This window comes from Ictidomys tridecemlineatus, chromosome 11 (genome assembly GCF_052094955.1).
Source record: "Ictidomys tridecemlineatus isolate mIctTri1 chromosome 11, mIctTri1.hap1, whole genome shotgun sequence".
NCBI classification, from domain to species: Eukaryota; Metazoa; Chordata; class Mammalia; order Rodentia; family Sciuridae; genus Ictidomys; species Ictidomys tridecemlineatus.
Window position 1 is genome coordinate 115122980 of NC_135487.1, and position 21659 is coordinate 115144638.

A 21659-nucleotide genomic window follows, 5' to 3' on the forward strand; every position below is an offset into this window, starting at 1 on the left:
CCCCATTTAAGACAAGTTAAGGGTGTTCCCAGTTTAAAACAATCTGGGTTTAGGGCAGTTCCAGGTTTAAGGTTATTCCTGCTGGGAATAGGGCGTATCCTGCTGCCTGAGTTCCCTTTGAGATCTTGTGGAATTCAGAAAGTATTTGGGATGTGAATTGTGCAGCAGAACTTGGATTTCTCCAGAACGTGTTTGTACAGAGCCGGTGTGAGTTCGGGAATAAAGGATTGCTGTTTGAATCTACAAGGTGTGAGTGGCTCGTGATCTTGTGCCCAGCCAGACTGCGGCAGGAGATGGTGGTTGCCCTGGGTTGCATGTGAGGGGTGGAGACTGCAGTGCCTGGAGGCAGCTGGGCTGACAGCAGTGGCAGCCCCTGAACCCTGGGGCTGGGGAGCGCCAGCAAGCACTTGCTGCTCGACTTTTTGCACACCTTTCCTATTAGACAGAGGTTCTGTCCACCTTCTTTCATACAACACCCAGGAAAATAGGCAGGCCAAGGGCTCCAAGATCCTGGAATCCATCCTGCACGCTCAAGGGGAAGTGCGCCCTCTTGTGCTCTAGTCTCTACTTGGCTGCCATCCTCTACTTTGAGTGGAGCCCAGGCGCCAGGGGCTCAGGGAGGACCTCACCTTGACTCTAATAGTGCAGACACTCCATCCTAAGCCCCAGTGAAGAGACATCTGCTTGCTCAAAGGTGGCTGTGAGAATTTTTCCTCTGCTTACCCAGAATTCTGTTCCAAAACCAGAGCCCCGGCAGACTTCTCCCCAATGCCATGGAGTCATTTCACCTGCATTGCAGCTCCACTGGAGCCGCTCTGCACAGGCGGCAGGGTCCCTTGGAGATACTTCAGTTCCTCTACTTCCAGGTTGCCTTCCACGCTGCCTGGAGAGACATGCTGCACGCCCTAGGGATCACAGTCCTATTGAATGTCTCCTCTGAATGCCCAAACCACATGCAAGGATGCTACCAGTACAAACGCATCTGGCGAAAGATAACCACAAGTCCAACATGGGCTCCTGATTTATGGAAGCCATGGAGTAGGACTGTGCGGTGAAGGACTACCACGGTCCAGTGCACTATATCCCTTATAGTGCACTGCTAGGAGGGCATCCTGTGCTCTGCTACCATCTGCTTGGCTTGGCAGATGATAAAGGAGCAGCTGAGGCTGGAGAAGGCCTTGAGCTGCATGGAACAGCTGTCCCAGGTGCTGGCCACATCCTGCCCCTCCAGGCCCGCCAGCCCTTCAGGCCCCTTAGGGGTACTGCAAGCCCACTCCCACCCTTACCTCACAGTTTGTCTTCAGCTTCCCTATCTCTCTGGGTGTGCAATTGGCCCCCAGCAGACTGCAGGACCAGCACAACCCCAACCTTACCTCCCCCAGCACTCAGAGCCACTCATCTAACCCCTGAAACTAAGGTTGCTGCCAGGGATGCCTCTGTGGGACTGAACAATATATAAATTTGTATCAAGGGTATAATGAGTCTAATGTCTACTATGGCAGATGTCTTTTTCTCCATTTATCATACCTTCTACTACTGCATAGATTGATAATATATAAATGCAGTTTCCCAGTCTCATCTGGAGTAAGGATTGCAGTTGGCATTGATTCTTCAATGAGATGAATTCATGTGAGACAAACCTACATGTGCATATGGACGATTCAGGGTAATAGTGGCATGTAGGGAATTTATGTTCTTGTGAAGAAAGTGAGTATCCTGATCAAGCTCTGAAGTTGGGTTTCTGGCAGCAAGGTGTTAAATGGCCCAAGTTGGGGAGTAGTGTCCACTGGAATATTTCTGTGCTGTGTTTGGACCTTTCTCCTTACTCCATTTTTTTTCTAGCTGTGCAGCATCCAAACAGAGGTCTCTATCCTTCCTAGAAATTTTATAAAGCTTGGAAATATCTTAAATATATCCCTTAATGTAATATAATTACATTAGATTATATAATTGCATGTAATTAATTATGTAATATAATTCTCCTCTCTACATATAAGACCTGACTGATACCTTATTTGTGAAGATTGAGTTGATTGACCTAAAACACAACATTGCTGTGTTAATGAGCTTTGATGAAAAATACCTGAAAGAATAACTTTTAGAGGAGAGATTTATTTTGGTTCACAATTTCAGAGTGTTCAGATCATCATTGGCTGGCTCCAAGGCAGAAATATTATGGTGGAAGGATGTGATGGTGGAAAGCTGCTCAGCACATGGGAGCTGGGGACCAGAGAAGAGGGGAAGGGACCAGGACATATACAGCCCAAGGTCATGCTCCCTCTGACCTTCTTCCTCTCATCATGACTCACCTGCTTATAGTTACCAACCAATAGTTCATTCAAATTTTTAATTCATCAAATGGATCAATCCAGTTGTTGTAATCCAACTGTTTCACCTCTGAACATGGTTGCCTTATTTAACACTCGAATTCTTTAGGGGACATTTCTAGGTCCTTACTATAACAATTGACTTGCCCATGGTTAATATTCAGCATATTTTTTCTATTATTATCACTAGTGCTACACATAGAGCAACTACCACAAGATGTGAAGGAAGAAAGAATTCATTAGTAATAGCAACAACAAACCAAATACTTAGACAAAAACCATTAGAAAGCTGTGCAAGATCTATTGGAAGGATAATTTAAAATGCTGTAATGCACAAAAAAAGAGACTTGAATTGATTTTTCTTAGACTTAATGTCCTTCATTTTCACTTCTGCCTACAAGATTCATAAGGGACTATAATTTCAACAGAAATAACATGATTTCTTCAATTTTAGAACAAGACAAGCTGATTTTAAAAAATCAGATTGACAAAGATTTGAAGAAAAAGCAAATTTACTTACTAATGAAAATATAAGACAAATTCATATTTAAAAGAATTGATACACAAAAGTGAATGAGAATGACAAACACACAATCAAAACCTTTGGTGGACTACCAATTTATAGGATGAAACCTAAAATAAAGTTTCATCATGGAAAATTGTGTTTTTCCCCTTTTTTAAACAGCTTTTTAGTAGTAGATGGACACAATACCTTTATTTTACTTATTTATTTTTATGTGTTCCTGAAGATCAAACCAGGGCCTCACACATGTCAGGCAAGCTCTCCACCACAGAGTCACAACCCCAGCCCCAAAGGATAATTACTTTTAGTTTAGTCAGTATAGAGTGATATTCTTGATAGTGACTGTAGTGACTGTCACAATTGGTTTATTTAGAACACTGTGTGTGTGTGTATATGTATATATATATGTGTGTGTGTGTGTGTGTGTGTGTGTGTGTGTGCGCGTGTGTGTGTGTAAAATTTTCTAAGTAGATTACACTATTCTTTGCCTAAAGAAAATAGCAGTCATTGATATTGTCAAGAGTAGAGCAAAGGGAAGTATCCTAAAGATGCACTGTTTAGAATAAAACCTGATGTTACAGAATACATAGGGGTAGCTTTTTCATTTTTACACATCTCTTTGATTTGGTTTTACTTTCACCTTGGGTGTCTTTTTTACTTTCAGCATGTGGTGTCTTTTTTGGTTTTCTGATCTTTACATATTGAAGATATCTTTCTATCCTTACCCTGAAAATACAAGGATTGCAGATAACAGCAAGAGAAAGAAACCAATAAAAGAATGAAGGGCACTGCTCTTTCTTGGACAGGTCCTCTCATCTCTCCTGCAGGTCCACTGTGGACACTTCCTAAAATGCCTGCTCCCCATAGAAAGGAGGACACAGTCAATAGAACAGTGGCAGTTTTTTCTTATTGCAAATGCCTTGGCAGTTGCCCTTCTCAGGCCAACTGTTAATTTAGAGCTCTGAATTCAACTCATCCCCAACACATATCAAGTCTACTACAAGAAGCACCACTCCCCACCTGCCCAAATCTGGAAATCCACAGGCTGTCAAGGACTCATGATACTCTGCCCCAGCACAGAACAGTTTTCTGCTTTCCAGTAACATGACCAGGCATGTCAGGATTGACCTAGACATTGACACACTATATACTGCCATCTAAAGTATTTTCAGTTTTACTCATAGGAATTCAATAGGCATGATTTCAATGAACATTCAGGTAGTGGAACATGGGGAGCTTCCTGGAGAGTGGCATTCCTGGAGAGAGCACGAAGCTCTGCACCTCTTCTCCCTTACCTGTGCTCTCTTTCATCTGGCTTCCCATCAATCTCCTCTGTAATATCTTTTGTTGATAGACCAATGAAATTACAAACACAAGTGTATCCCTGAGCTGCTCTAGAAAATTAAAGAAACCTAAGAAGGGGATTAGGAACCCCAATTTATAGCCTACCAGCTATATGTATGTGTGTGTATAATAAAATATTGATTTATATTATATATATTTCTTTTATAAAATGTTTATTTATTTTATAATGTTTATAATTTATTTTATAAACAAACATTTTATAAAATAAAATGTAAATATGCACAAATACACACACACACACACACACACACACACCCCACATATATAGAAGCACAGGTCCTCTTTGGTGAAGTACAAATTTATAGGAGTACCCCCTAAAATAAGGTTTTATTCTTGCATTTGGCATCCAAAGTGGACTGCAGATTCACCTTCAAACTGTGGAATCTAATCCTATTCTCTAGGAAGTGTCAGGATACCCCCCAGAGGTATCTACTAGAGAACTGACTGACTGTTAGAGCATCAAATATCCACACACATTTTGGTAAACAAATGTAGTTCTGTGTTTACTATAAGAAAAGAGAAAATACACTTTTTTTTATATATTTTAGAGATGTTGGTCTATATACATAGAGCCTCTGCCTCTGCCAATTCAGATCTTAGGGACCAGCCATGAAAATAGTAACATAAATAAACAGCAACAGTGAAATGTGCAGTTGGTGATTTCTCAATTTGACACATGGGGAAAAGAACAGTTGGAGCCTTGGCCAGTTCATATTTCCCTTTTACATGGGTTTCAAATGCTTTCTGGGGTAGTAAAAATTGCCTTGGGTAACATAGTTTTCCTACACAATAATTTGTTACTATTTTCTCCAATATCTTGCAATTTTGTCAACATCATGTGAAACTTTTTTAAGAGCTTAGAAATAACATACTTTAACTCATGCTTCTATTTTATGCACCTCTTTTAAAAAATTTCTGTCAAATCCACAGTTATATTATTAGTAATTTTATAACATAATAAGATCTTACTTTGTATTTTTCATTATGTACTACTATTGTGAATTCCTATGTAATTTTGTGCAGAATCTGCACTTTCTGTTTTTACTCTGGTTATGAAACACTTTAAATTTAAACACTTTAAATTTCTATTGGGGTATGCCTTAGTGTGTGTGTGTGTGTGTGTGTGTGTGTGTGTGTGTGTGTGTGTACATGTATGTGTGGTTTAAACTTTTCTTTAATTTTTTGTATGTCTTTGGATCTGAAGACAAGCCAGGACATTTTTCTTATGTTTATGTTATTTTTTCATATCTGTGCTCCTCCAATGTGTTCTTTGTTTTTTTGTTTGTTTGTTTTCTAGAAATCAGATTGGGACTCATTTATCTTAGCATCTCTTTTATACTTCTTTATCTTCTTGTTATAGATGCTGTTACCCCCTTGTTCTCTATTTAGAGAAAGACTTCAGCTTGGTCTCTCAGTGTGCTAATTCATTGTTTCTGCATTAGAAATAAAAGCTGCTCTAACCTTGGAGAAGAAAACTAAGATGAAAAAAATTCTGGCCTTGAATTTTTATGTTGGCAATGATTTCTTATATTTGAGACAAAGAGGACAAACTATTAATGTAAAAAATAGATAAATTAAATATTCTTAGAATCTTAAATTTCTGCTGTTTGAAAGATTTCATCAAGAAAAAGAAAATGAAAAGATAAGTCACATATAATATTTACAATAGTAATAATAATAATATATTTTATAGATTAACAGTATTCAGATATCTGACAAGATTTATGGTTATTGGAAATCGTCAAACTTGGCAATAGTCAGACAAACAACTTAAAGAAGGATCAAATATTTCACAAGATACTATACAAAGAAGAGAATGTAAACATAAATGAACAACTGAAAATTTGCTCAAGAGCATGAGCCATTAGGAAGACAAGAATGAGGACCAACTCACATCCATCACAATGTCTAAAATTCAAATGACAATGCCAAGTATTGGCAAGGATTTAGAACAACTGCAGCTCCATCCTGTGTTGTTGAGAGGGGTTCATGTTACAATCACTTTGAAAAACAGTTTGGTGGCTGCTTATGAAGATGAGCATACACTTATTATATGACCTGTCAATGCTGTCACCAGACATAAAAGCACAAAACTAGAAAAGTACATGTTCCCATGAACTTCAGAACTGCTATGCTCAGAATAGTGCCCAAATAGAAGCAATCCAAATGTCCAGGAACAAGTACCTGGCTAAAACAAGTTATCATAATCCTTGAAATGGAATAGTACTCAGCAATAAAAACATAAACTACTGATATGAGTAATAGCATGAAGTATTATGCTGAGCAAAAAGAGTCAGATAGTAAAGAATGTATGACAAACTATTCCATTTATATTTAGCTGCACAGGCACTTTCCTTCCTCTATGGTGTTCTTACTAGGTATTTTGGTCACAGTGACCCAAAGCTGACTAAAACAATTCTGTTCCTTTAATTTGAAAAATATGATGATATTGGCATATAAACAAATAATAATATATCAAGTCAATGGAGAAAATGGTAACTTTAAAAAAAATAATCTCTTCTGGTCCAATTAGGTGTCCACCTGGAAAGAAATAATGCTGGAGCACTGACTCATCAGACAAAAAAAAAATTCTAAATTAATGTAATGTAAGCCTAAAATGTAAAAAAAAAATTAACTTAAACACTAATTTCATGATAATTTTAAGAAGTATTTGTATAACATTGGCCTTGGAGAGAAGTTTTCAACTAACATTGGAAACTTAGCAGATGTAAAGAGAAGAATAACGTATTTGATAACATTAAAGTCTTCCAATTCTTCTCTGTGCGGGGTCTCTTCCTTTGTCAACACTTTTGCGTGTTTGTTCATTAACTTTTAATCCTATGACCCTGTCAATATCACAAAATAATAATAACAATTTGAAGAAGATTTTTTAGGATTTTTTTTCAAATGAAAGCAGTTTCTTATTTTCATTTCCACAATTATTGCTCTCAGCTTCTCCTTATTTTTCCTTATTTTGTGGACTAAGATGTCCAGCATTAGAGTAAGTGAACATGGAGAGAAATCTTCACCTTGTTCCTGAAGTTAGGTGAGAAACATTCAGCATTTCACTACTAAATGTTTCATAGACACATTGTGTCAGGTGAGAAAAATATATTCTCATTCCTAGTTTACAAAAAAAAAAAATAGGAATGAATTTCGATTTTGTCAAATACTTTTTTAAAATTTATTTAAATTATTGTATATACTTTTTTTTCTGTTAATGAACTAAATTACATTCATTAATTTTCAAATGTTGAGCAAACTTTACATTCCCAAACTACACTTGGGATGTATTATTCCTGTTGCATATATCTGGATTTGGCTTGCTTTTGTAGAGGCTTTTTTTTTTTTGCACGTGTTTATTAAAAATAGTTGTGCATATTTTTTGTTGTTGTTATCAGATCTTTTGGTATCAGATATGTTCCATTTGGTTTTGGTATCAAGGTTATGTCTACCTAAGAAATGAGTTGGGAGATTTTTTTTTCTCCTTTTATTTATTTATCTCTAACTTGTGAATATTTGTATCACTTTTTCCTTAAATAAATGAAAGAATTCAATCTGTGAAATCTCTGAGAGTTAGAATTTTATTTGTGTCAAATTTTCAAATTATGGGTTGGGGTTGTGGCTCAGTGGTAGAGTACTCACCTATCACGTGTGAGGTGCTAGGGACAATCCTCAGCACCACATAAAATAAATAAATAAAATAAAGGTATAACTAAAAAAAAACCAAAGTATTTAATTTTCTTTTCAAATTATAGATGCATTTTTCATAGAGGGATAATCTTGCTGTCTTCAGAAATCTATTTTTCAAGAGATTTGTCTACTTCACCTAAGTTATTATATTTCTGGACACAATGTTGTTCATTATAGTCCATGATTATCTTACTTTTATTGTTTATAGAATCTATGGATATCACCTAAAGATAATCTGTATTTTCTGTCATTTTTCTCAATTACTCTTGCTTGGTATTTATCAGTTTATTAATCTTTTCAAAATCTTGATTTTTTTTTCTGTAGTTTAACTGTTTTCTAATGGATTGTTTTCTGCTCTTTATGATTTCTTTGTCCTATTTACTTTGGATTTTATTTGCTTGTCTTTTTCTAGATTCTTCAGATAGAAAAGAAGATCATATCTTTTAAACTGTCTTCTCTGATATTGACATGAAATTTTATATTTTCCTGTCAGTACCACTTTGGGTGCAACTTTTAGCATACATTCCTTTCATTGTCATTAAGTTTGAAGAATTTCCACTTTCTTTTGTGATTTTTTTCTTTGATTTGTATTATTTAAGAAGATATTATTTGACTTTCTTGTATATGGGAATTTAATAGATATATTATTAATTATAACATAATTTTGTGGTCAGTAATCACAATTAGTGTTTTAAAAATTTGTTGAGTTTATTAGGGGATGGAAATGGTAACAGCCCTGATTTTGATCATTACACATTTTATAAACTATCATTTTGTGCCCCATGAATAACCATAAAATATTATCTGTTTAACTTAAACATGCAAATTTGGTGATTCTTCCCTGCTTGTTTGGTTGGATTCTTAAACTTTCTCCCTGATTATACACCAAGGGGAGGAAATCTAGTTCAAGTGTTATAACAATCTGAAACTTGCAAGACAAAGGCTATAGAACAGTGCATGACAGTTGTACCATATTCCATGAACAAAATGTGCATGTGCGTATGCAGATTCAGGGCTATTTCTCAAAGGACCAGATGTGGGTTTTCTGGGCATATCCTTCCTTGTCCATCCTGGTAGTATTTCAGGGCCATTTGTTTCTTTTCCTCACAAAACAGATTATAAGAAATGAAAATTCACAAAAAAAAAGATGCTGGCTAACATAAGGAATAGGAAGATGAGGATTTTGCTATTTGAATCAAAGAAAAAGTTGTTCATATTAAAATTTTAAATAGTTATTTGACCAGCTTTGATTCACAAATTAATAGTTCAGTTGGCAGGAGATCAGGGCTCAATGGGTGGCAGAGAAATCAATTTTAAGGTGCTAATGAAATAAGACAAAATATTTGATTGGTTCAATTGCAAAGCTTTTAGTTGCAAGTTAATTGTTGGTGTCTAGTGAGTAATCTTAAGAGTTTCCTTTTTCTGTTTCCATTGAGTTGTGGTTTGTTTTACTTCAATAGGAAGCCACAGTACTGGAGGGGTTTCAGTCTAATAACCTCCAAATTAATTTTTTAAAACAGTTTGAAGCATGAGGTTTTTTTTCCCTAAGTTCAGAACTAGATTAGAAGACTTGTTGGTGAAGGAGCCAGCGATAGAGAAAAATGCAGAATTGTAATTTCAGGGCAGAGAGCACGGATGGTTGGACTTAGTTCTGGAAGGGCTGCCATTGTATTGAGGGGGAAGATGACTATATTTATTAGAATCATGGAGGCATTCGGAAGGCAATGGAGCCCCTGGAAGATTTCTAAGGACACAGCACACCATCCTTTCTTCATTCTTTATCTTTTTCCTCTCCTCTCTTTCTCTTTTCTCTCTCCTTCTTCTCCTCCTTCTCCATGTTCTTCTACTTCACTATTAGAAATAGAGTATTATTTCATAACCCTAACCCTAACCCAAACCCTATGATGAATTCTCTGTCAATTCTGAAGGTCTTAGGTCAGCAGGTCAAGAGATACTATTATGCATATTAAGTGCTACAATAGGTACCTGTTCTCGTTTCTTTTCTGTCTCCCTTTATGGACTTTCACTCTATTTTCCTCACAGGATTCTCCATGGATTTTATTTGAATTAGAAAAAATTGGAAGAAAGTGGTAGTCATATATGACTGAGGTTTTCCCATTTCCTTTCCTTTTTCTTTTTCTCTTTTAATTTCCTGGTGCTGGGGATTGAACCCTGGGCCTTGTGTTTGCAAGGTAAGCACTCTATGAACTGAACTATATGCACCAGCCACCACGCCCCCCCCCTTTTTAAAATTTCTTACAGAATAAGAAACAGCTCTGTTTCTGGCACACACAGGGAAATAATATACTTATATAAAAAATTACATACTGGAGAATTTGCCTCAAGAATATTTTGCTGTCACCTTTTATTTAATTATTTCAGTTGTATATGGACTCAATGCCTTTGTTTTTATGTGGTGCAAGGATCAATCCCAGTGCCTCACACTTGCAAGGCAAATGCTCTATGACTGAGCTACAACTCCAGCTTTTGCTGTCATCTTTTAAAAAATTAATTCAAACAGCTATTTGGAATTATTTCTATAATCATAAAAGGGGAATATAATAGCTTTCAAAAGTTTTCTCCAAAAATAGCTGGGGAATATATCCACCAATCTCAGAATACAAGAAGGAATATGTTGTTGTTCTCATCATCAAGTTGCTTCCTAGTAAGCTGACTTACTAAGTAGAAATATTTGAGTTGCCCTGTGACCATTGATTATTTTATTAAGGCTACCAGCCCTGGAAGATCAGAAGTAAAGGAAGGAAATTTGCAGGCGGCTGCAATAAACTCAGAGCCAGAAAAGAAGACATGTACCTATTATAGCACTTAAAATACATAATAGTATCTCTTGACCAGCAAAATATGTCCTTTCCTGTGAAATTGTATAGGTACATCCATATCATTGGCTGCTGTATCTTTAGATTCAGTAATGGGTCTGTGGAGTTTCCAACCATTCAGCTAAATCTGCCAGCAGATTTCTCTGTATTTCAAAGCCAAAATCACTCATGCAAATGCTTAAAACACTCAAGTGTAAAGCACAGGATGATTTCATCTCTCTCCAAAGGAGTGGCCATGTCTCTACACAGGGAGGTCTATTGAAGGTATTTTGTTGTTGCTGCTGGTAATGGTGGTAGTTTTGTTGATAATGTTTACAGTTTTTGTTCTGTCATTGTTTGTGTTCATTTTAACTATTTCTAGGAAATAACTGTAGACCAATAGCTTCATTTTAATTCTGCAAGGAGAAAGGACACAAGAATTTTCTGAAGGATTGTTTTAAAACTTTTTTATAAATTTATGAAATGATCATTATAAATTAAGGTTCTTAAATAAATTTATTGTGACTCAATGACATGCACAATGTGTGTTAAACTGTAGTCTGCAGTCAACCCATATCAGAATCATCAATGTGTTAAACTGTGTCTGCATCAGTATCATCTGGGATACTTATGTATAGAGGCAGATCCTCGATTAGAGTCCCACACCCACTAGAGCACTTGATATTAAGCCCAGGGAGTTGCTCCCACAATCCCTACAGCTGACTGTGAAACAGATCCCCTTTGAAAGGAAAATCTTCCAATTTGTTTTAATTTTGATCTTCTTTAAACTGATGATGGAGGTTGATGGACTGCCTGGCCCTCTTGGGCACTGCAAAGGGGAACATACACTTTGAGACAGGTTCCTGATTAACACAGTCTAGCTAAATACACACTTGGGTATTTCCTGCCTTTCGCCCACACTGTGACCTGTTTTTATAAAAGCTTTCTATGCCTCACAGTCATCAAAGATGAAGACACCTCAAAGAAAATGTTCTTCTCTATCTTGCTCAAACTCAGGATGGAAAGAAACCAATTCTCCATCGCCATCCTGACTCCTGAGCTTTAATGCTGCAGAACAAACAGCAAAATATGTCCTTCCGTGTGAAATTGTAAAGGTACATCAGGTTGAAGAATCACTTGTCTTATCTTAGAAATTCTTGAAAAATGGCAAAGAGGAAAAATTGTCATATTTTTAAACTTAGACTTCAGATTTAGCCAATAAATTTCTTCATGACAGTTTTATTTTATATTCTTTTAAAGATTTTTTTCTTGTTTTAATATTAATTTTTAAATTTATTCTAATTAATTTTATACATGACAGTATTGTATACAAATGGATCACTTCCTCTGGCTGAACATGGTGCAGAGTCAACACCAGTAGTTAGTCACAAATGTATATAGGGTATTAAAGTCCCTCTCATTCCACAATCCTTCACACCTCCACACCCCTCCCTTTACCTCCCTCCCCTCTGTCCAATCCAAAGTTCCTTCATTCCCCTCACCCTACTTTATGGATCAGCATCTGCTTATCAGCAAAAATATTCAGTCTTTGGTTTTTTGGGTTTGGCTTATTTTAATTTCTATTCCTAACACTTGTTCTAGGGACTGGTATAGAAATGGGAAACAAAGACAAAAAAAAAAGAAAAGAAACTATTTATACAAACTTTGCTTAAAAAAAAAAAAAGCCACGGAAAGCCCTAAAGACGTTACTGTTTCACCGTGCCTGCCATGAATGATGTTGGCCTTCAACGTATGGCTACAGCAACATAAATAAATCTCTATCTTACATTTATACACAACTACTCACACCCTAGGAGCACTCTGAAGACACAAAGGAGGCTTCAGTACAATTGGGGCCTGGCCCATAATACTAAGAAACAAGCAGAGGCTGCCATATGCAAGACTTTGCATAGGCTTGGTGTGGACATCAGTCTCATATTCCCTGAGGGAAGTTAGATTAGCAAAATGGTGCAGCATACTTAATGTGGAGGAGTGGGGGCAGTAAAATTTGAAGAACATGTCAATAAAGGAAGCAGATTGTGCTAGGCTATGAATGGGAGGTCACCAATTTCCTTCCTCACATGGACTCAAAGAGGTCAGACCTGATGGTGCAGTGCAAAGTCCAGCCTGGCTTTGCCCAGAGGAGCTACATAGTCAGGTGTGGATCTGTGAAAGGTGCCAGCTTAGTTTCACTGACACTGTCCCAGCAGTGCCTGATGCTCACTAGAGTGCTTCCAGAACTGCCAACAAGCTCCACATTGGAAACACACAACCCTTGTGTAGGAGGCAATCATTTTCCCCAAGTTGATCTTCTGAGGAGAGCTGCTGAGGTGAGAACTGTGCTGTGGCTGGTGCTGTGCCACTGAGGCTGTTCAGAAGCATTGTCACAAGGTTTACCATGCAATCTTAGGTGCACTCTGCCTAGTGGGGGGCCTGGTGGTATTTGACTACTGGTATTCCATCACTGCCAGGAAGTCATTCTGCCTTTCTGCCTGCCTTAGTAGGAGACACCTCTGATCACCTCTTCAGATCTGTACCAACTTTGAAGGAATAGGACCCAGATGCTCCTTAGCAGATAGGCAGTTGTTCAGATGTGGGGAGGGGGGTAGGCCTAGGCTTCCTCATGCTTTAGGGACCTGTGATGGCTTTGCTTCTTATGTGGCTCCTGGAAGGCAAGAATCTCAATGCTGGAGCACACAGCAGGGCCCATAAGGATTTCACCTTCAAGTAAACAAAAGAATCCTGTTCAGATGGAACTGTTAGAAACCGCTTATGATGCCCAGAGCCTGCAATAAGGGCAAAGCATGCAGGAAGGCAGGAACATGGTGGGAGTTGTTTAAGAGGATGAGACAAGGAGATGCACTGGGTCTGGAGGTGATTCCAGGTTCCAGCTTAGAGGATAAGCCTTCCTGTGCACCCAAGTCCCTGGTGCCCCAGCCATAGCCCTACTGCATGCCATATGGTCAGATCCTACTACTTTCCTTTTATTACCCACTTCATGCTACAAGTTATATGGTCTGAAGGGAAACAAAGGTCTTTGTCATATTCCAGGAACAGAAGGATGGAGCATGTAGAAACAGCCTGTATTAAAGAAGACATGTTGGGGCAAGTTTCCTTGTTAAGTGTGTGTCTCATTTTTCTTAAGAAGAAGTCAAATTGGCAGGGACCTCAGAGATGATCTAAGTCTAGGTCCACCTTTAACAGATGAGGGTCAGTAGCTCACAGAGACAAAGGGGTCAGCCAAAGGCATACAACCAGTTAATAATAAGCCTGGAGTTGGAGACCAGAAATTTGGAACAAAAGAGGGTGGCCTGCACACTGGAGGGAGCCAGCAGGAACTGGAGGCTGTGGGTTAACTTGGCAGGGATAGGAAGAGGCTGTACAGAGCCAATCCTCTAAGTGTTGTGTTAAGAGGCTCAGGAAAGAAAGCAATTCTCGGAGAAGAACCAAAGGGAATTAGAAAACAAGAGCTAGTTAATATACATCCCATGCTTGATCACACTATGTGTGTCAAGGCTCTCAGGGTACAACTTAAGAACATTCCTAGAATGCTCAACTGCTCTGATGTTTACCATATAAGTTTAAAGGTTTAATTTCTTATATTTAAAACAATCAGTTACACATTAAGTTTCTCTTCATAGGATTTCTAGGGTATTATTAGCATAGCATTTAAGTAAACGTAAAGAATATCTGCTATATATTTTTAAAAAACTTTTCCCTTAAAGTTGTCTTTTTTTCATTATCAGGTTTTTTTTTATATCAAGAAGACCAAGTTGATCTTCCTTCATGTTTTTTAAAGAAAAATGAGGTGTCAAAATAAAATTGCTCTTCTTAACCTAATTTTGTGCACTGAAATCAATTAATAAGGTTATGCCTTATTTGTTTTTTTTATTAAGTAGTTCAGGAAAGCCCATAATGCACAAATGGCCTCAAGATCTCTTAGTAAACAATTAATTCATGGACAGACTTTGAAAGTTTCTTCCCTCAAGGACCAACTGAACTGGATTTCTCCTAGATCCTTGCTTGACTGACATCAAGGAGAGAAAATTGGGATAAAGGGGAGAGATGGTGACTAAGGGAGAGCAAGAACAGGGTAGGGAGATGAGCGGGCAGGAGGATGAAGAGAGGAAGCTATCCAAGAGCTAAGACCTATGTAGTGGGCCAGATACCTCCTAGAAGATAAAGGAGTTCAGGGTCACTTACAGATCTGGTAACAGACAGTGATATATTTGAAGCAGACTATGTGAATGTGTAAAGTGTAATCATTTATTTAGCTCCAAGTTAGTCCTTGCCTTCTTCAAAACATCATGTGTCCTGGTCACTGAAAAAAAGAAAAGAGCACCACAAAGAAGGAATTTACAGCTGGGCCCTACTTGCTGGGCATGCATTTTGTAGAGCATTTTCTTCTCACCCCTCAATCATGGCCTCTTGCTGACTCCTTCCTCCCCTCCCTCTGCAAGCACAATTGCTCATGTCACAGGAGGGTTGGGCCCAGTGCATCAGACTCTCCCTTCCCAACATTCCCAGTGCCTCTGTGGTCACTGTTTATCTGCAGCACAAGTGGGACATCTGCAAGACCAGCCCTTTCCTCTGCTGCTCCACAGCTCAAGGGAACCTACACTGGCTGGCAATGAACTGTTCCATGTTCTCCTTCTGCTGGTTAGCAGTCTTCAGATGCTCAGCTGTGCTCTCAAGGAGCTTCTCTCCTGTTTGGATACTTGGGCTCGCAGATCCAGGAGCTCCCTTTCCATTGACTCATCCTGGGAAAGAAGGACAAGCTCTCAGACAACAGTTTGGAGACCAAATGCATCCAGTTCTTTGTGGTTCCCACCAATCAGAAGCAGAACTCTATAATCTTCTTAGCACCTCCAGACTGAGTTTCCTCCATTATTGCTTCTCAATCCCTCAGTTCAGAATAGTTGGAAAAAAGACCACAGGTAGGAATGTTGAGAACCTGAAAGCCCCCAATCAGACTAGCACAGGCCTACATTTCTGTGATCAAGGAGACCCTGACTCCAGACCTGCAGAAACTCCCAACTGTGAACAAGACCTCCAAGTCAGTCCTTGCAGAAGTTTTGTCTCACCCTTCTCCCATCCATGAAGGACTTGGAATTTCAGAGATACTATGTCTGGGACACAGGGCTGCACTGATCACAAGTGTTCATATTTCAAAATGTCTGTATGGATCAAAAGATGGTAAAGTACCTTCTTGGAATTAAAATAGTTTGATCAAAAACATACCTGTAACATTAATGTGGAACTAAAAACTAAGGAGGGGATCCAGAGACTAGCCCACCCAAAGCAGGACAATTCCTTAGGGGCTCTACCTTTTCCCAAGACTGGAACAGAGATAAAAGGTGTGTTGGGATTCTAGGAGCATGACTGAAAGAAGCTGCAGGATCACAGTGACTTCCTTTGATCTTTTGACCAAGAAGTCCCAAGGAGTGGAAAAGCTTCAAAGGCCCCTGAATTTCAGCTCAAATTTCAGAATTATTGGAAGTGGATTTTTTATGGATTACCAGGGCATCTATGTCTGTGCTTCTCCATTTCCTTTTCTTCTCTTTGAATTATTATCTTGGGGGTTGGGGTGTGAGGACAAAGTAAGGTAATCAGCGCTTCAATGAAAACATCCACCAGGGGTCTCCCTCCAGGATGCTACATTAAGATCCAGCATATTCTAACAACCTATGTAGCTCCTGACCATCAGACAGCCCTGGAACTGAGAATACAGAATCTCCTGGGTTAGAAGAGCAGGGCTTATACCAGAAGACAACACTGGCCTCTTACCACTTTGCCAGGCAGCCCAGGGCTGTGGAAGCTTGGTAAAGCTGCTCCCCAGAACATGGTCAGGAGTGAGGCTGACTTCTCTAGGATGTGCTGCAGGGCACGGGTGCTACTTCTTAGCTCATGAAAACATTTGTTGCTTGGTGCCTGTGGAAAGGCAGAAGATAGCCATGAACATCACTGAAGCTGAGACATCTCAGGGCTCAGGACATTGAAGGCCTGCACAAGAATCAAGCTTCCTTTGACAATGAGGCACAAAGCATGGGTTGCTTGAACCTGTAAAACCCTGGCTCATCCCTTTGAGGTCCCAGGACTGAAGTGCTGCTCCTTTTATCTGGAATGACTCCTCCCCTGGACACCCTATATAAGGCTGTCACAGCTCATTCCCAAGTCATGTCCTCTACAGACCTTTTACCTTCCTCGCATGCAATAAAAGACCCCTATGCACCAGTGAACTTGAGGCACAAGAGGTGACTTCTCACATTGGGCCTGTGGCCCCTTAGTTGGTTTATAAATAGGGGTCTGTGTCTTACCCTGAATTGGGGGTTCCTTAGAAGCAAGTATCTCTCTACACATCCATGGGTCTCTGGTGGCTCAGACAGCACAGCCATTGGCCTTTGTTTTCTCTCAACAGAGAGGCACTCTGAGAAGCATTGCAGATTGGCTCCCTTCCATTTTTCCATGGGAAAAAAAGAAATGCTGTGGTGGCCAGATTCTTAGTCTTTCCACACACAAGGCCTTTATGGATGCAAATCCCTCACTACTTGTCCATCTTTTTTATTTTAATCTGTCCACATGGACCAGCATGGCTGTAACAAATAATAAACCACCAGAGGGTGCTGATTTCCACATCATATGGTCATCAACACGTAACAAATGCTTTACTGAGGCTGGTGGCAATGCTGCACAGATTTCTCTGTGGCTCTGAGGGAGAATATCTGGTTAACCTTCTCTACAATAGAGTAGAACTTAGATTGAATCAGGAGATAGGGAAGCAAGGGCCTGGCTAAAATAATTGGAAGATGCTTTCTCTGTCATTGGGAAATGCAGGCCACAAAAATAGTGGAGAAGAAAGTATAATTAAGGACAAAGGGCACAAAGAATGGGTGAACCCAAGAGCTGCAGGTGTGGCTACCTCTGAGCTCTGAGCTTCAAGGCCTGGGAAGTTGCATGTGGGCCTCAGGAGAGCCTGGATCTTTTGAACCAGCTGTTTCCCCTCCCCAGTCTTCACTCTGAGAGCAGTATAGTCATCAATGTGGCCTATGATGTGACAGCCATGCTTGTTGTTGAAGGATCCATCCATAGTATCACCCTCTAGGGTCAGAGAGTTCTTCATTCCAGGAGGATCATCCGAATCCAGCTCTAAAAAAGAAAACCACAATAATACAGGTTCTGCTTTTATTCATGATAATATCCTCAGTTCCCACCAGTGCAGAGACTGTGAAAGAGTCCAAAAATCAAGAAAGGTAGCCTTCAAAAATGCAGGGTGTGTCAAGTCCATAGAGACTTTGGTTTCTTTATTTTTATAATCTTTCTTACATCATTACATAATGATAAACTTTTCAGAAGACAAACTCTGTCTTCATTGACAAGTGGGCTATTCAGGACAAATAGCATAAACATGAAAGTTTTCTGGATATAAAGGCACAGAAAAGTGAATAAGAATGTGTACAGGGCAATGACCAAAAGAGAGCAATAGGACAACTGTGGCAAGAAGAAGAATGAGAAGAAAGGCAGCCACAGAAGAGTCAAGGAACAGGACAGAAGGCTTTGTTGCACACAGAAAAATTTCTAAATTCACATGACACACTAACAGAGGATCAACAATTATTTGCATTAATAATTTTCCTTCAGTGTATCCAAGCCCTTTAGTTGTCATATTTATACCATTTGTCCTGGTGACAATAACAGTATCTAATCCAGGAGCAAAGAAAGAAGAGCTGTTGAGTTAGAAAATCCATGCCAACATCCCAAACTACAGAGGAAATGACTGAATCTAGGGAGTAAAAACAACCAGGATTTAGGTCACCATAAACACCATGCACCCCAAATAATACACACTCTAGCCTTTACCACACAAGATGTTAGATCTAAGGTGCCAGGACTTCTTCCTCATATCATTAGCATACATATGCCACATGGAAAAGCAAAAGTCAGCAAATTGATGTTTCTATTATTTAGAAAAAATACGTTTGATGGATGGGTATTACAAATTAATGTAACTTCCAGTTTAAAAACTTTTTAGGTACAATTGTGTAAACCAACTTTGAGTTTAATTTTCTATGTGTTAGTACAATGCCTTTTAGTGAAACTTAAATATGCACAAAATCACATACATGTATAAATTAAACTCACATATGCATATATGTGATATATGTATATGTTAAAATATTGATCAAGGCCTGGAGTGTAGTTCAGTGGTAGAATACTTGCTTGTCACACAGAAGGACTTGGGTTCAATTCCCCTGTATTATGAAAGATGATCAAAATGTAAACTATCAATAAAAGGAGTTCCTGGTAAGAGGAGAGTGGGTCAGAGCCAGGTTCCAGTTTAGACCTCTGGGGGCTGGGAACAAGAGGAAGAGCAGGGACTGAGCCATGCTGCTGCATCTTACATGGGAACACAGTGACAGGGAAGCCCTGTCAGGAGGAAGTGAAGATGAGACTCAACACCACACCCACCATGGCAGCTCCAAAAGGGCAAGGCAACAACCTAATGAATGCTAAGCAGTTCCTGCCAGCTGGGTACTGTGCTTAGCAGTTCACAGATGTTTCTTACTTAAAAGCCATAATAAAAATTCCAAGAAATTGTCCATTTTTATTTGAAAATTGAGGTCATTATCTGAAAAATGAGTATTCAGCACAACCAGAGAAAATAAGGATTAACATGACCCAAGAATATCTGGCATGAGAATTTCAAGGCTCAGACTTAGAGAAACCTGAGCAGAAGTGATTGAGGACATGGCCATGGAGGCAATTGGAGAGGGTGAATTAGTTGGTGTCCCCAAAAGTCAAAACAGAAGACACAGAGTGGAATGTTGTGTCAAGAGACTGGGGAGTGGGCCCTCTGTTTACACTCAAATTAAAACTAGGAAATCAAGATAGAGGCTGGATATTGAAGAGATCCATAGAAAGTTGGTGAACATGCTTATCTGAACAGGCAGGCAAGAGATTGGGGCAGGACTGAATGTCAACCATGTGAAATAAGTGTGCCTTCCACCCAGCACTTTTCCACAGCCCTGGTTTCCTTAGGGACATGAGCATTTTGCCACATACTGAAGTCCCCCTAGGTGAAGAAAAAGGAAGCCACTCTAGAGAGTGTAGAAGGTCTGTAATAACAAGAAAGAGCCTAGTGAGGTAGAAGGAAGACCAACTAAAAGGCCAAGCACCTGATTTGGTCTCTAACCCCTGGAAACAGCTTGTCTATTAATGTCTCAATGCCCCTCTTTGCCAGTTGGATCATGTAAAATATAAAAATATAGTAAAACCTTTTCAACTATAAATGACATTGGATTAAACAGGCTCCAGGCCAGTATGTGTCTCCCACCTATAGCCAACCTTCCATAGAATTTTTGTTTTTGCCTTTTGAGGTTTCATAATGATTTTTTTACATATATTTCTTTTTTAAAATTAGAAGTGTCTAGTTATACATAGTAGTGGGTTCATTTGGACAAAATCATACACGCGTGCAATTTGACTTCAGATCAGGATTTGCCTCTTTCCCTCTCTCTTTTTCCTCCCGTCCACTCTAATGTCTCCCAAATCTCCTTCATCTACTCTACTAGACTTCCTTTTCCTTATTTATTAATTTATATCAATTTATATTTTATTGCTTCTTTCTACCTATGCATAAAGGTGGACTTCCCTGTGGTATATTTATATGTGCACATAACAACTTTTTAAGAATTAATTCTAGGGCTGGGGTTCTCTGGACACATCATTCCACTCTGTGTCTTTGTTTTGCCTTTTGGGACACCAACTGATCCACCCTCTCCAATCACCTGCATAGATCATATCCTCAATCAATCTGCTCAGGTTTCTCTAAGTCTGAGTCAGTGGAGAGAACTTGCCTCACACACCTGAGTCCCTGTGCTCAATCCTCAGCAACAGGTAAAAATAAATAAAAATAAAGATTTTTCTGAAGTTGTACTAGTCTGCAGTCCCACTAACAATGTACAAGTTCTCCTTTTCCTCACAACCTTCCCCACATTTTGTTTATGTGTATTCTTAATCATTACAATTCTGGAGTGAGATGAAATTTTAGTGTTGTTTTCATTTATTTTTCCCTGATAGCTAGAGAGGTGAACCTTTTCTCATCTATTTGGCTATTTGTGTTTTGTTGTTGTTGTTGTTGTTGTTGTTGTTTGTAAAGAAGTTTCTATTTAGTTTTTTCTATTAACTGTTTATTGATTGGGTTATTTGAGATATTTTTGTCTGAAGTGCTTTGAGTTATTTATATATTTGGGATATTAATCCCTTATCAGATGAGTAGCTGGCCAAGATATTTTTCCCATTCTGTAGGCTCTCTCTTCACACTTTTCTTTCTTTCCTTTGCTGGGAAGAAGTTATGTAGTTTGACGGAGTCCCACTTATTTATTCATAGTTTCAGTTCATGTACTATTGAGTGTCCCGTTAAGGAAGCTGGTACCAGCAATTTTATGATGGAGTGTTGGCCCTTCGTTCTTTTCTAGCAGTTGTAAGGTTTCTGGTCTAATTACTAAATGTTTGATCCATTTTGATTTGAGTTTTGTGCAGGGTGCAAAATAGGGTTTTAGTGTTATTTTTCTACATATAGTTATCCAGTTATCCCAGCACCATTCATTAAAAAGGCTCTTTCCTGCAGCATATATTTTTTGCACCTTTGTTAAGTACCAGAGGGCTCTAAGTATGTGGATTTGTCTGTCTTCTCTTCTGTCCTATTGGTCTTTGGGTATCTTTTGGTGCCAATATCATGCTGTTTTTGTTACTACAGCTCTGCAGCATTACTTATAGTCTGGAGTTTTGTATTTAACACTGGTACCAATAATAAAAAACAAACTGAAATAAAACACACTTTTAACAATTAGATAGTAGGAGTCAAATACGTGGGCTAATATATGAACTTCCCAACTTGAAGTGGTGGGAATCAAATAAATAAATAAATAAATAAGT

General features: G+C 38.8%; 1 pseudogene; it reads left to right on the forward strand.

The window, feature by feature from the left end:
- Window positions 1-893: 893 nt before the first annotated feature.
- On the forward strand, window positions 894-1410 carry LOC144368676 (dual specificity protein phosphatase 4 pseudogene; annotated as a pseudogene).
- The last annotated feature ends 20249 nt before the right edge of the window (window positions 1411-21659 follow it).